The sequence below is a fragment of the Mustela nivalis genome, assembly GCF_964662115.1.
Source record: "Mustela nivalis genome assembly, chromosome: 6".
NCBI classification, from domain to species: domain Eukaryota; kingdom Metazoa; phylum Chordata; class Mammalia; order Carnivora; family Mustelidae; genus Mustela; species Mustela nivalis.
Genome location: NC_139025.1, coordinates 8,849,042 through 8,861,524, shown reverse-complemented (window position 1 = coordinate 8,861,524; position 12,483 = coordinate 8,849,042). Strand labels below are relative to the sequence as shown.

The 12,483-nt window shown below is 50.5% G+C and overlaps 1 long non-coding RNA gene across 1 annotated transcript; it reads left to right on the top strand.

Annotated features, from left to right (window-relative positions):
- Positions 1-10,479: 10,479 nt before the first annotated feature.
- Positions 10,480-11,828, top strand: LOC309866473. The gene is made up of 2 exons (XR_014312705.1): positions 10,480-11,121; positions 11,608-11,828. It is a non-coding gene; the product is annotated as an uncharacterized lncRNA (long non-coding RNA).
- Positions 11,829-12,483: the final 655 nt, after the last annotated feature.

The following is a 12,483-nucleotide window of genomic DNA, read 5'->3' as shown; positions in this document are numbered from 1 at the left end:
TTCTTGGTGTCCTTGAATTGTATAGCACATTTCACAAACTATTTTCTGAGGCCAGGTTGGTGGTGGTAGTCCTCTGGACCTCCCAAGAAGTTTTTATTGGACTGACTCCCCAGGTTGGTTTTGCAGAGTTGGTTTTGTTCTGTCACGGGCCTGTAAACCAATCCTTAGCAAAGTGGACTTGGGTGCTGGGGAGGGCAGCAGAAAGGGGAGCTTTGAGTCCCTCTTGCCCGTGTAGTGCTTTTAGTGAAGAGTTTTAGATTTGGCTGTTGTTAAGCAAATAGGCTATAGGAACACATGAAAGTTCTCCATTCCAGAAAGGTTTGAAATGGCCTGGACCTGACAAGGCTAAGAAATTAAAAAAAAAAAAAAAAAAAGACCTTATAAAGTATGGTTAGCACAATGTTACGTTAGTTTCAGATGGACAGCATAGTGAGTCAACTTCTCTGTGAGTTGGGCAGTCACCACAAGTGTGACCACCATCTGTCATCATGCAGTGCTGCCTACTTCCTTGACTGTGTTCCTGTGCTGCGCCTTTTATCCCCGTGAAGCTTGTTTCGTAGCTGGAAGCCCGCATCCCCCTCTCCCTTTCACCCATTTTGCTCGTCTTTCTGACTTTGGCAATCGTTAGTTTGCGTTCTGCATGCATAGGTCTGCTTCTGCTTTTTGTGTATTCATCTGTTTTTTAGGTTCCACATAGGGATGAGATCATAGGGTGTTTGTCCTTCTCGGACTTATTTCTCAGCATAATACCCTCTAGGCCCATCCATGTCCTCACCAACGCCAAGATCCCCCCCTTTCCCATGGCTGTGTCATACTCGGGTGCCGTGCACAGCTTTGGGACATTTTTTAGTATATGTGCTGCTGAAGCAAATGTCACTCTTAGTGACATTTTTAAAAAGGGTAATGCATTTGGGATAAAGGGGGAAATAGCTGTTGTACAGTCAAGTGAGGCCAGAAACCTAGAGAAAATAATCTCCTCCCTTGTTTACTCAGCAAGTATTTTCATGTCTGTGTCTATACTTGTCTAGTCGCGGGCTTCGTGGAATTTATATTCCAATGAAAGTTAATTTTTTTAACCTTTTTCTTAGTAATGGATGGTTACTAAGTCACAGAAATTATGAAAACTTTATTTAGAATTATTAGGGAATTCGTGTAATTTTTGGTCATCACACAAAATTGTAGCATCTAAAGCAATGGAGTTTGCATTAATGACGGATCAGAAGTAGAAGCATTTAAGGGGCTCTGACTTGTGTGGTGTTTTACTTGAATCCTGCCATATTGGTTACCATGGGGAGATGGGGAGGAGAATCCCATCTGGGTGTTTCAGGCGTAAACAGACACAAGCCAACTGGAAGGTTAGGGCCCTATGGAGAATAAGAGATGAGGTCTAGGCTTTTTGTTCAGTGAAAGGCTTGAGCTGCCGCTTCAAGGGGAAGGTGGCATTGTGGTAGGGATGCCTAATCTCTAGCGTAAGAATTCCATAGGATACTGGATCTGTGTCAGGTTGGCACATGCTAGAAATGGTATTTAGCAAAATTGCCCATTAAGCCATCCATCCTGACTGCCATTTTATCACATGGGCTAACTTGAAACATTTAGCAGACAACTTTTTGTGTGGCAGTGGAAGGAATGCTTATTTTTGAGTCAGAGGTGCATTCAGACCCAGCCTGAGCATTTCAGCCTTCACCTGGAAAGCTCATTAGCCTGAAAGTTTTGACTAACAATTTTAGTTCTTGGTTGTGTTAGCCCAAATGGTCTGTGGTGATTTGAGCTTTGGTCCAACCTAGGATTTAGGAAATCCAACACTGGAAAGAGGTTGTTTTATAGATACTGCCAGTTTAAAGTTTGTGTCAGATCACCTTGGTGAATTTTGTTTGTAAATAATTATTTTAGCCAGTTACTGTCACCAATTTCTTCAAATTTTGTATCCATGTGGTTGGTACAAGTAGCTTAACGCCTGCCCCATGGAAGATTCCTGGGTAATAGTGGGAGGGGGGGAAAAAGCCCAAACTCTGCTAAGTAATTTCTTTCTGGTTAATAGGTTGGATATTGCCAAACCTTGGCCTTTAGGTTCAATTCTGTACTCCACTTTGCATCAAGTCGTGAGCCTTAATGCTTCTGAGGCCACCCCCGGTGTGTGTCATGCTTAATGAGCACTGAGAAGTGAAGCTAGTCCAGTGATTAGAGGCAAAAGCCCTGGTGGCCGACAGACAAATCCTATCTTTATGTCCACCAGGGCCTGGTGATCACGAGCAAGTTTTTTAACACTGAATTTCTCAGTAAAAATGTAGATAAATAAGATTTACTTATTTATTTATTTTTTAAATCATTGGTTCAGCTTTTAGTTTTGTATTCTTAAAATTTTGTTATGTGCATAGAAAATATTTTTGAGTCTCAACAAATTTATATTAAAATCTATACTCAGAGGGGCGCCTGGGTGGCTCAGTGGGTTAAAGCCTCTGCCTTTGGCTAAGATCATGATCCCAGTGTCTTTGGATCAAGCCCCACATCAGGCTGTCTGCTCCGCAGAGAGCCTGCTTCCTCCTCTCTCTCTCTCTCTGCCTCCTTCTCTGCCTACTTGTGATCTCTGTCTGTCAAATAAATAAATAAAATCTTTAAAAATACCAAAAAACAAAAATAACCCCTCATATGCCTTTCAAGTAAAGCAAAAAAAGAAAAGAAAAACAAACAAAAAAACCTATAAGAAAAAAAACTATATATATATATATACACACACACACTCAGAGAATCACTACTCCAATTCTGCCTTATTTCCTGCTCCCAATCAGGAACCACTTGTATTTTTTTCAGTTTTATATTTTATTCTTATTTTATTTATTTAACATTCTTAATTTTTTAAAAAGATTTTATTTATTTATTTAGCAGAGAGAGAGCACAAGCAGGGGATTGGGGTGGCAGGCAGAGGGAGAAGCAGACTTCCCGCAGAGCAGGGAGCCTGGCGTGGGCTCGAAGCCAGGATGCTGAGATCATGACCTGAACTGAAATCAGATACTTAACAGCCTGAGCCACCCAGGTGCCCCTAACTTCCTAATTTTTAAAAAACATTCTGGCCTAGTTCACATACACTGCTATGTTAGTTTCAGGTGCACAATATGGTGATTGAGCACTTGCATATATTACTCGGTGCACATTGTAAGTGTGCTCCTAACCTTCTTCGCCTATTTTACCCATCCCCCCACCAGCCGCCCCTCTGGCAGCCATCAGTTTGGTCTCTACAGTAAAGAACCTGTTTTGGTTTATCTCTTTTTTCCCTTTGTTCCTTAAATTCCACATATGAGTGGGATCAATTGGTATTTGTCTTTCTCTGACTTACCTCACTTAGCATTATGCTTTATGAGTCCATGTTGTCGCAAATGGCAAGATTTCATTCTTTTTTCATGGCTGAGTAATTGTGTGTGTGTGTGTGTGTGTGTGTGTGTGTGTTGCATCTTCTTTATCCATTCATCTATCAATGGGCTGCTCCCATAATTTGGCTATTGTAAATAATGCTGCAATAAACATGGGGTTGCATATATCTTTCTGAGTTAGCATTTTTGCATTCTTTGGGTAAATACCCAGTAGTGGAAATACTGACTCATATAATAATCCTACTTTTAATATTTTGAGGAAAGTCTGTATTGTCTTCCACAGTGGCCGCACCAGCTCGCATTCCCACCCGCAGTGCGCGAGCGTTCCTCTTCCTCCGCATCCTCTCCAACACTTGTTATTTCTTGTGGTTTTGATTTTAGCCGTTCTGGCAGGTATGAGGTTATCTCTCACTGTGGTTTTGATTTACATTTCCCTGATGATGAGTGGCGTTGGGCATCTTTCCATGTGGCTGTTGGCCATCTGGATGTCTGCTTTGGAAAAACATCTTGGATTATTTGTTTTTTGGGTGTTGAGTTGTGTCCATTTTTTATATATTTTGGAAACTAACTCTGTCAGATATGTCATTTACAAATATCTTCTCCCATTCAGTAAGTTGTCTTTTAGTTTTATTGAGTGTTTCCTTTGTGTGCAGAAGCTTTTTATTTTGATGTAGTTCCAATAGTTTAATTTTTGCTTTTGTTTCCCTTCAGGAAACCTCTAGAAAAATGTTGCTATGGCTAATATCAGAGAAATTACTGCTTGTGCTCTCTTCTAGATTTTTATGATTTCAGGTCTCACACTTGGGTCCTTAATCCATTCTGAGTTTATTTTTGTGTGTGGTGTGAGAAAGTGGTCCAGCTGCGTTCTTCTGCATGGAGCTGTCCAGTATTCCCAGCACCGCTTGTGGAAGAGACATTTTCCCACTGCATATGATTTCCTGCTTTGTTGCACAGTAATTGGCCATATATAATCATGGGTTTATTTCTGGGGTTTCTGTCCTGTTCCTTTGATGTATGTGTCTGTTTTCATGCCAGTACCAGACTGTTTTGATCACTGCAGCTTTGTAGCATAACTTGAAATCTGGGATTGTGATGCCTCCAGTTTTTGTTCTTCGTTTTCAAGATTGCTTTGGCTATTCGGGGTCTTTTGTGGTTCCATACAAAGTCTAGGATTATTTATGTCTTTGTTTCTTATTGGAATTTTATGTAGATGAGCAAGTAAGCAATGTGTAAAGAGAATCCTAGATTTTTCTCTTCTAAGTGATAGGTTAAACATAATTTGAATTTGTGAAAGGGCAGACAGGCCAGTTGCAGACTGTGAAGGAGTGTCTGCAAACCATCCCTCCTGATTCCCAAACTGTCTGCTCATTACGAAATTTGGGCACGACCAGAATAAGGGGGAAAAAAAATGAGTCCGGCAAAGCCCTTTTAAATGTTCAGATTGCTGTGACCTCTAAATGAGAAAACCTTCTGTGCTCTGGTGCCAGGACGATGTAGTGCGCAGTGAGTGGGCCTGTCTGCTTCTGCTGGGGGCTCCAGCCCCAAAAGGAGGGGGCGAGACTTCCTCACCGTGGCGGGTGTCAGGCCGTCATCGGTCTCATTGCTGCGGCAGTCTGTGAGGTTGGTCCCGACACGGTACGTGCCGTCCCCATTCACAGATGAGGAAACCAGGATTGGTTTGCGGCACACCTTGCCGATGGCAACACAGTAAATGGGAATTTGAACCTGCTTCCAAAACATAACCCTAAAACATCACCTTGTGTTTTCCTATTCTGCTCAGTTGCTTTTCAGTATTTCTCTTTGGAAATCCGCACTGGAAAGACAGAGTTACTCACTCTTTTTTGTGTAGCTTCTAGTTTGAGGACAGCTCAAAGTCCCTTCTGCCGTTTGAATGCACTGGAGGCTGGCCCTGCGCAGGGGAGGAGCAGCGGAGACCTGTGAGGGTCTCTGTGTCTGAATGAGTAGGGGAAGGTTCAGGCTTTGGCTGGTTCATACCAACATTTCATCTGATCATTGGTTTGCCCTAAAATTTAGATTTGTAAAATATATTAATTTTTCATATCAGCTAGGATGCTTTTGTATCAATATTTTTTTTTTAAGGATTTCTATTTATTTATTTGACAGAGATCACAAGTAGGCAGAGAGGCAGGTAGAGAGAGAGAGGAGGAAGCAGGCTCCCTGCTGGGCAGAGAGCCCGATGTAGGGCTTGATCCCAGGACCCTGGGATCATAACCTGAGCTGAAGGCAAAGGCTTCAACCCACTGAGCCACCTCAGTATTTTTCTTTTGAAACCAATGAAGATAAGAGTACCTAGAACAAAAGATGAAAACATTAAAACTCCTCAGGAGAGCAAATGGGAGTATTTTTTTTTTTTTAAAGATTTTATTTATTTATCAGAGAGAGAGAGGGGGAGAGAGCGAGCACAGGCAGACAGAATAGCAGGCAGAGGCAGAAGGAGAAGCAGGCTCCTCGCCGAGCAAGGAGCCCGGTGCAGGACTCGATCCCAGGATGGTGGGGTCACGACCTGAGCCGAAGGCAGCTACCCAACCAACTGAGCCACCCAGGCGTCCCGCAAATGGGAGTATTAACACTGATAGTCTGTAGGTTTCCCAGGAGGTGCTGGAAATACTGACCTAATCTGAAGGTATTTGAGGGAAAAAAAATCTTACTGAAAACACAAAATTAAGGAAGAAGTACCCTTAAAGGGATTAGGTAAAAACAGTAGTTAATGTGTTTTTTTTTTTTTAAAGTAAAAATAGAAATCATTATCTTAAAATGAATTTTTGTCCGTTGTTGTATATAAAATGCCACGACTGTGGTAAACCCTGTCCACAGAGCGGATTATGGGTGAACATGTCATGTCGCAAATTCATTATCGGGTGAATTGAGTTTTAGGCAAATTTGATGCTATCTAGATATTGTTAATGTTTTTTTTTTCTGATCATAATAAGAATGCCTGCAATGCTCAAAAAAACCAAAAGAAATGTAAAGAAGAGAGTAAAAATCATCCACAACCCTACCTCTCAGTTTTTTTAAATCTGTTATGTATTTTCCTTCTTTTAGAGACTTTGTTTTGTTTTAACGGAGTCGAGCTCATGCTAGATAAACAGTTTAACGTGCTCAGCATCTTCCTACACACAGTCGCGCCTGTTGAACAGGCGGAGTAAAGAGTGCAGGACCAGGTCCCCGGGCATCCGAGAATCCACCCTTTGGAGTGTGGCCTTAAGGACTTTGGAAACATGGTGGACCCAGGGGTTAGAGGAGAGGGGGCAAGACTGTGCAGCGGTCAGGGCTCTGGAATTCCTCGGGGGAAGACTGGGTTCCCGCCGCTCCCCATGGCGCTGGGCTTCCTGCTGCGATGATTACATCCCCATCACACGGTTGGCAAAAGCAAGTAAGTTCAGAAAGTCTTTACGTAGCCAGCTCTTCCCTCACAGCACCACCCCCACCCCGCCGTGTCTTCGCTGGGTAACAAGTCCATCTCGTGGATGCGGTTCTGCCTCCTGGAGGACTCATTCATCGGGCGAACGGTCACTGCTCCCTGCGCCCGGGGTGCTGCTACAGGAGGGACTCTGGCCAGCAGGGACTCTGCTGGGACTCACTGGATGTCCAGTGACCTCACACTTCACCGCTTTGACGGCCCTTGTGAGCTGTGGAGCGGTCAGAAGTAGGTGGCACCCGTCTGGTTCCAAAGCCCTGGCCCTCTTTGGTTCGGGGGTTCTGTGGAGGCCCTGACCTGAGTCCTGCGGCAAAAGAAAGGGACGTGAGCCCCTGTCCCGTGACAGCCTGCACTTCCCAGGGAGTGGGGTGGCAGGCAGATGAGGTGCGCGTCAGTGCAAGGCTCCAGAGGGCGATACCGCGGTGCTTCCGAGGGGACAGGAGTGTCAGAAGAACGGTGGCATCGGTCAGCCCGGCTGCGGAGTGAAGGGGCAGCGGGTCTCCCAAGTAGCAGGGAGCTCGGTGACCACAGCGGAATGGGAAGGTGCCAGAGTTTGGGGAGCTCGGGGAAGGAGGGTGGGCCGGGTAGAGAGATGCCAAGGCCCCGGCGTGTCACAGTGTGACAGCAGAGACTGAGAAATGCCGAGGAAGCTCCTGTGGCCTTGGGGAGCACAGAGGAAAGGAGGTGTGTGTGAGCGGGAAGCTGGTGGCGATGGCGGAGCGCAGGGCCCGGGCTCGGGCGGAACGGCACGGCGGCCGGGAGCAGCATGAGCACAGCGGGCCGAGCGTCCTCGGCGGAGGTCTGTAGCTCTACCCTGGTGGGTCTTGAGGGTCACGAAACAGTTCAGTATGACCCAAGACATGGCCCACACTCTCAGCAAGGCTGTGACCTAAGAGGGGGAGAAAAAGGAGCACAAATGCATTAGCAGGTGGTGGGGAGGGGCTTTCAGTCCCGCTCAGGCTGGTACCTGATCCTGCCTCCGAACTGTTTGCCACGTGCCTGTGTCGTGCTTAGGGACCATGGCTGGCCAAGGGCACCAGCCTTGCTGGGACACCTGGGGCTCTGTCACTGCCGTGCCCTCCCTGGGGCTCCTCATTTCCTCCCAGATCCAGTTTCAAGCCCTTTAGCTTGCTCCTGGCTCAGCTCCTGGAGCGTTCAGTACTCCCGGGTTTTCCCGGATCGGGGTCTCTGGAGACAAACACCCAGCCCTGTAACGGGCAGTAACACTGATCTCTGGAGTGCCAGGCTTGCGCTACGTGCTGTGTGGACCCCACCGCGTGGGTCCTTCCACAGCCCCACGAGGGTGGGCATTACAGATCCGATTCCGCAGTCCGTTCGGCGCGCTGGCACTTAGGGCCCAGTGCGGAGCCTCCACGCATGTGGTCAGACGCTCCAAGGCTGCTCCCCTCCTTGCCTGGGCTGTGGCCCCAGCACTGGGCCGCAGCACCCCCCCTAACCCCGTCTGCGGTGGCCCCAGGTCCCTGAAACACGAGTTCATCTGGCCTGCGAGTGGGAAAGAGTCGTTTTGTCACTGAAGCCGGCAGAGGCTGCGAGCCGTGTGCCCTTTCCATTCCGACATACGTGTGGGGACCGTGATGGGACCTGTTCGAGTGCGGGCCTGCCTCTCTGCAGAGTCCTCCCCCAGAAAACCACCTAGTGCTTGACATGCTTCATTGTGGGGGCTCAGCTCTGCTAGGCTGAGTATGTCCGACTCCTTATTTAATTAAGGCTGAAACAGCTCTTCCTATGTTCATAGATAAACGCAGGCACCCTCTCTTGCCCGCACCACCTCCCAGCTGCCGGCCCACAGCCTGCTTGCGGCTCACTGACCTCCAGTCCCTGTACCCCGCCCCCATCTGCCCTGTAGTCAGCGAGGTCAAGCCTGGATTCCTCTGGGTACCCCCGAATCTGGGTCAGGGGAGAGGCACCTGCTCTCACCACTGGAAGGAGATGCTACAGTTTGACCAAAGGGCCCCCCAGTCCCAAGGCATTTAACAACCTGTAACCTGAGCAGAAGACACTGGAAAAACAACCTAGCGGGCATTTGGGGACACCGCCGTCCTCTTGATGCTGCTTGTCTTTCCGTCCACTGGTTCTAATCACAGCCCCCGCTGGAGGCTGAAGCGGAGGGTACGGAGTGAGCAGTGAACGTCTCAGGCAGGTGAGGAGCTCGAGCGTGTGTGCTGTGGGAGTCTGGGGCAGGACGCGGCGGGAAAGGGAGAAGTGAGGACAAAGCCCCGGTGGGCACCTTTGCCAGAAGGAGTCATTGGGAGCGTGGCTGGGGCAAGACCCTGCTCCTCCCGGTCCCTGCTTCCCCAGGTATGTGCCTCCTCCCCCGCCGCCTAAACGTCCCAAACCCAAGCCACCAGGGCCCCAAAGTAGCAGCCTGGCCCCATATACCCGATGAGGCCCACAGCTGCCCACTTGCTCACACACCACCCGAGGCTCCCTGCAGGCTGGTTCTGCTCTGTTTCCACTTCTGCAGGGAGGGCAGCATGTCTTCTCTCTGGAGCCCTGGAGCCGCCCCTCTGCGGCAGGGATGACGTGCAGCAGGCTGGCCGCTTGCCCCCGAGCCCGCCCAAGGGCCGGGCGAGAGTCCTGGCTGTGACAGGGAGCCCGATGCGGGGCTCGATCCCAGAATCCTGGGATCATGACCTGAGCCGAAGGCAGAGGCTTTAACACACTGAACCACCAGGTGCCTCTGCCCATCCTTTCTGTGCCCAGCTGGGCTGAGACGGCATCTTCTCCATGAAGTTCATTCAGGCTGCGGTAGGCGCCCTACCCCAGTGCCTCCGGCTGAATGTGTCTCAGCACCTGCTGTACTGCTTTCCTGCCCCACCTGGAAACGAGCTCTTCAAAGCTGGGGTCATGTCTTGATCCATGTCTATAGCCACAGCCCGTGAAGTGTGATAGGTGCTTTGGTGCAAGTTCAGGGACGAAGGACTGATCAGCTCCTGCCCTGAGTTGCTGTGGAGGTACTGGGGGCAGAGCAGCTCACGTTTCCAAAGACTTGACATACCGGCTGCTGCTGAGCGCCTTACCCACCATCCTGGGAGCAGAAAACATAGTGCCCATTTGGTGGACCACGAAACTGAGGCCCAGAGCCGTTCAGTACTTGTCCGGCACCTTTCAGATGAAGGAGCCCGTCGCTGGGAAGGGAGCCTTTAGGTGACGCAGCCGGGCAGGGGGTACTTCCTGCGGCTCTCTCATTCGGCTCTCAAAACAGCCCCATGGGAGACAGGAGTAGTGTCGCTGCCTGCGACCTAAGCGCTCGGGGAGATGCGGTGTCTTGTTCAGGGGCACCAGCGAGGAAGAAGTGAGATCAGAATTCAAACCCCCTGACCAGTCCTGAGCAGACAGACCCTGAGGAGAGGACCCCGAAGGCCATGGGGGGCCTCGAGGCAGGAGCTGGATTTGCCCGTGGTGTCTCCCACCTGACTGGCAAGAGACTTGACGTGACAATTCTCATTGTCGTTTAGTAACGGGCCATGACAGGGAGCCCAGCTAATGCGGATGTGGGTGGGAACCAGCGGGTCCTCCTAGATCTCAGGGATCACTGTCAAAACCCTTTCCTTGCATCAGGACTAGCTGCTGGCTGCCCGAAGTCGTCCAGCTCGCCACCTCCCCGGCTACGGCAGCTTTTGTGGAAGACAACGACAGGGGCCCAGGAGGTGGGCGAGCAGGCAGGAGCAGACGTGGCAGGAGCAGACGTGGCCCAGGGCCGACCGGCGCCGGCCGGGGAATTCAGCTGTAATTTACGTGATGGAAAACAACAGCCCTCTCTTGGCCTGTGATTCCGTTTTAGAAACACGATTGCGCTGTCACTAGCCGGGTGCCCATTTCTTTAGATGCGAGAGGGCTCGGGAGGGCAGTGCCGGACTCACGTTGGGCCTCAGCAGTTCGTCCTCCGAGGGGCGCAGGCTGACCATAGAGGAGCTTCTGCGATCGTCCAAGAGGAGTCGGCCGGAGAGGGTGCGGACTCCGGAGGGAGCGCAGACCGCCTCGGCTACAGGCGGAGACTGCACCTGGGCCGATGTGCATATACGCTACCCCACTGATCAGCCCCGAGTCCGGAGGCTCGAGCAGAAAAGGCTTCTCAACTCCGGGCAGGAACGTCGCAGGGCCCGTGCACCAAGCTGCCCTGTCCTCTTCGGGGGCATCGCCAAGCTCTCCGTGGCTCCCAGGTGGCAATCATGGCTAATGGTCACCGGATTATCCCAGAGGCCTTGAACTTCAGCTAACGTCGTCCACACCGGACACCTGCAGTCCTCTCGGGAAGCCAGCGAAGTAGGCCTTGTTACCTGCAACTTACAGGTGAGGAGACTCGTTCTGATAAGATGGGTCTAGCTGGTAGGCTGCATGTATCCGGCACACACGGCTGCTTTGCTGATCAATTTGCTAATCTTGGGTGGGCAGAAGGGAGCTGCTTTGGGTTTCAGTTACCTCTTTAAGAGACAGGGCACTTTGAACCCCGGGAGTTTTGTCTTTTCTCTGCAGCCCCGAGAGCTTGTGCACATGTCTCCCAGAAACCCCAGCGAAGGGGAATTGGAGAGGGGAGCCAGAGCGGGGCTCAGAGTGGGGCGGAAGGAAGGTGGATATGGGGGGAGCTGTGAGGCGGCTGGCGGCGCTCCACCCCAGGCCCCGAGATGCTGCAGGCCCCGGGGCTCGGGGATCGCGCAGACCTGGCGGGTCCGAGCTCACGGGACTTCCTCCGAGAACGCACCACGCATCCCTATTTTAGGTTCTTCCAGTTCGCTTTGCCGCCGCGGTGAACAGGAGCGTTCTTTCCTTCCCGAACAGGGCACGTACGCATCCCGAGGCAAGGACCGCACTTTAGACTTTGTTTTTCCTCAGCACAGCGCACGGCAGAAAAAGTACCGCCTTGATACGAGTGACCTTCTCGGGACTTCCTGGATCTTTCTTCAGCTCTATGAATAAAAGTTAGAGTACGTACACATGTATTTGCATGGGAACCCTGCCCCTGCTCCAAAGTAAAACTGGCCTGTGTGTCTCTCCCAAAATTGTTTTTCCGCTCTGGGCCTCACTTTATCCATCAAGAAAATGAGGCTGTTTGCCTTGGGGGATCGGGGGAGCTTCGAGCTCCAAGCTCCTTTGGGTTCTAATCTCCTCTTGGATCCACAGTGTTTTTCCTCCAAAAACTGATTTGATGAAGACTTGGCTTCTCCTCCCGACCTGCCCCAGTGGCTTCTCTCCTGCCTGGCTCTTGTTCCCTGCCCCCCTGCCCTCCACCTCCCTTTATTCGCTGACTCTGGAACTAGAGAAGGAGCCGGCCCCTCCTGGCTCTTCAGGGGGAGTCCTGATGAAAACAGATCCTGCCCTGTTCGCCTACGAGCTCTGACGGCAGTCTGAGCCAGCTGTGTGCTGTGTAAGGTGACATTCAGATTCCCCAGCCTGGCCACGGCTCCTCCACGCAGCTAATGGAAAAGTGATCTGAGTGGGCCACATTGTATATGCACAAGTTCTTTTCCACTGTCCCTCTGTGCTGGTTTGGGTTTCCCTCGAGAGCAGGCTGTCTGGGCAGAACAGCGATTTGAAGTCAACTGGCCTGGGCGCCTGGGTGGCTCAGTGGGTTAAGCCGCTGCCTTCGGCTCAGGTCATGATCTCAGGGTCCTGGGATCGAGTCCCGCATCGGGCTCTCTGCTCAGCAGGGAGCCT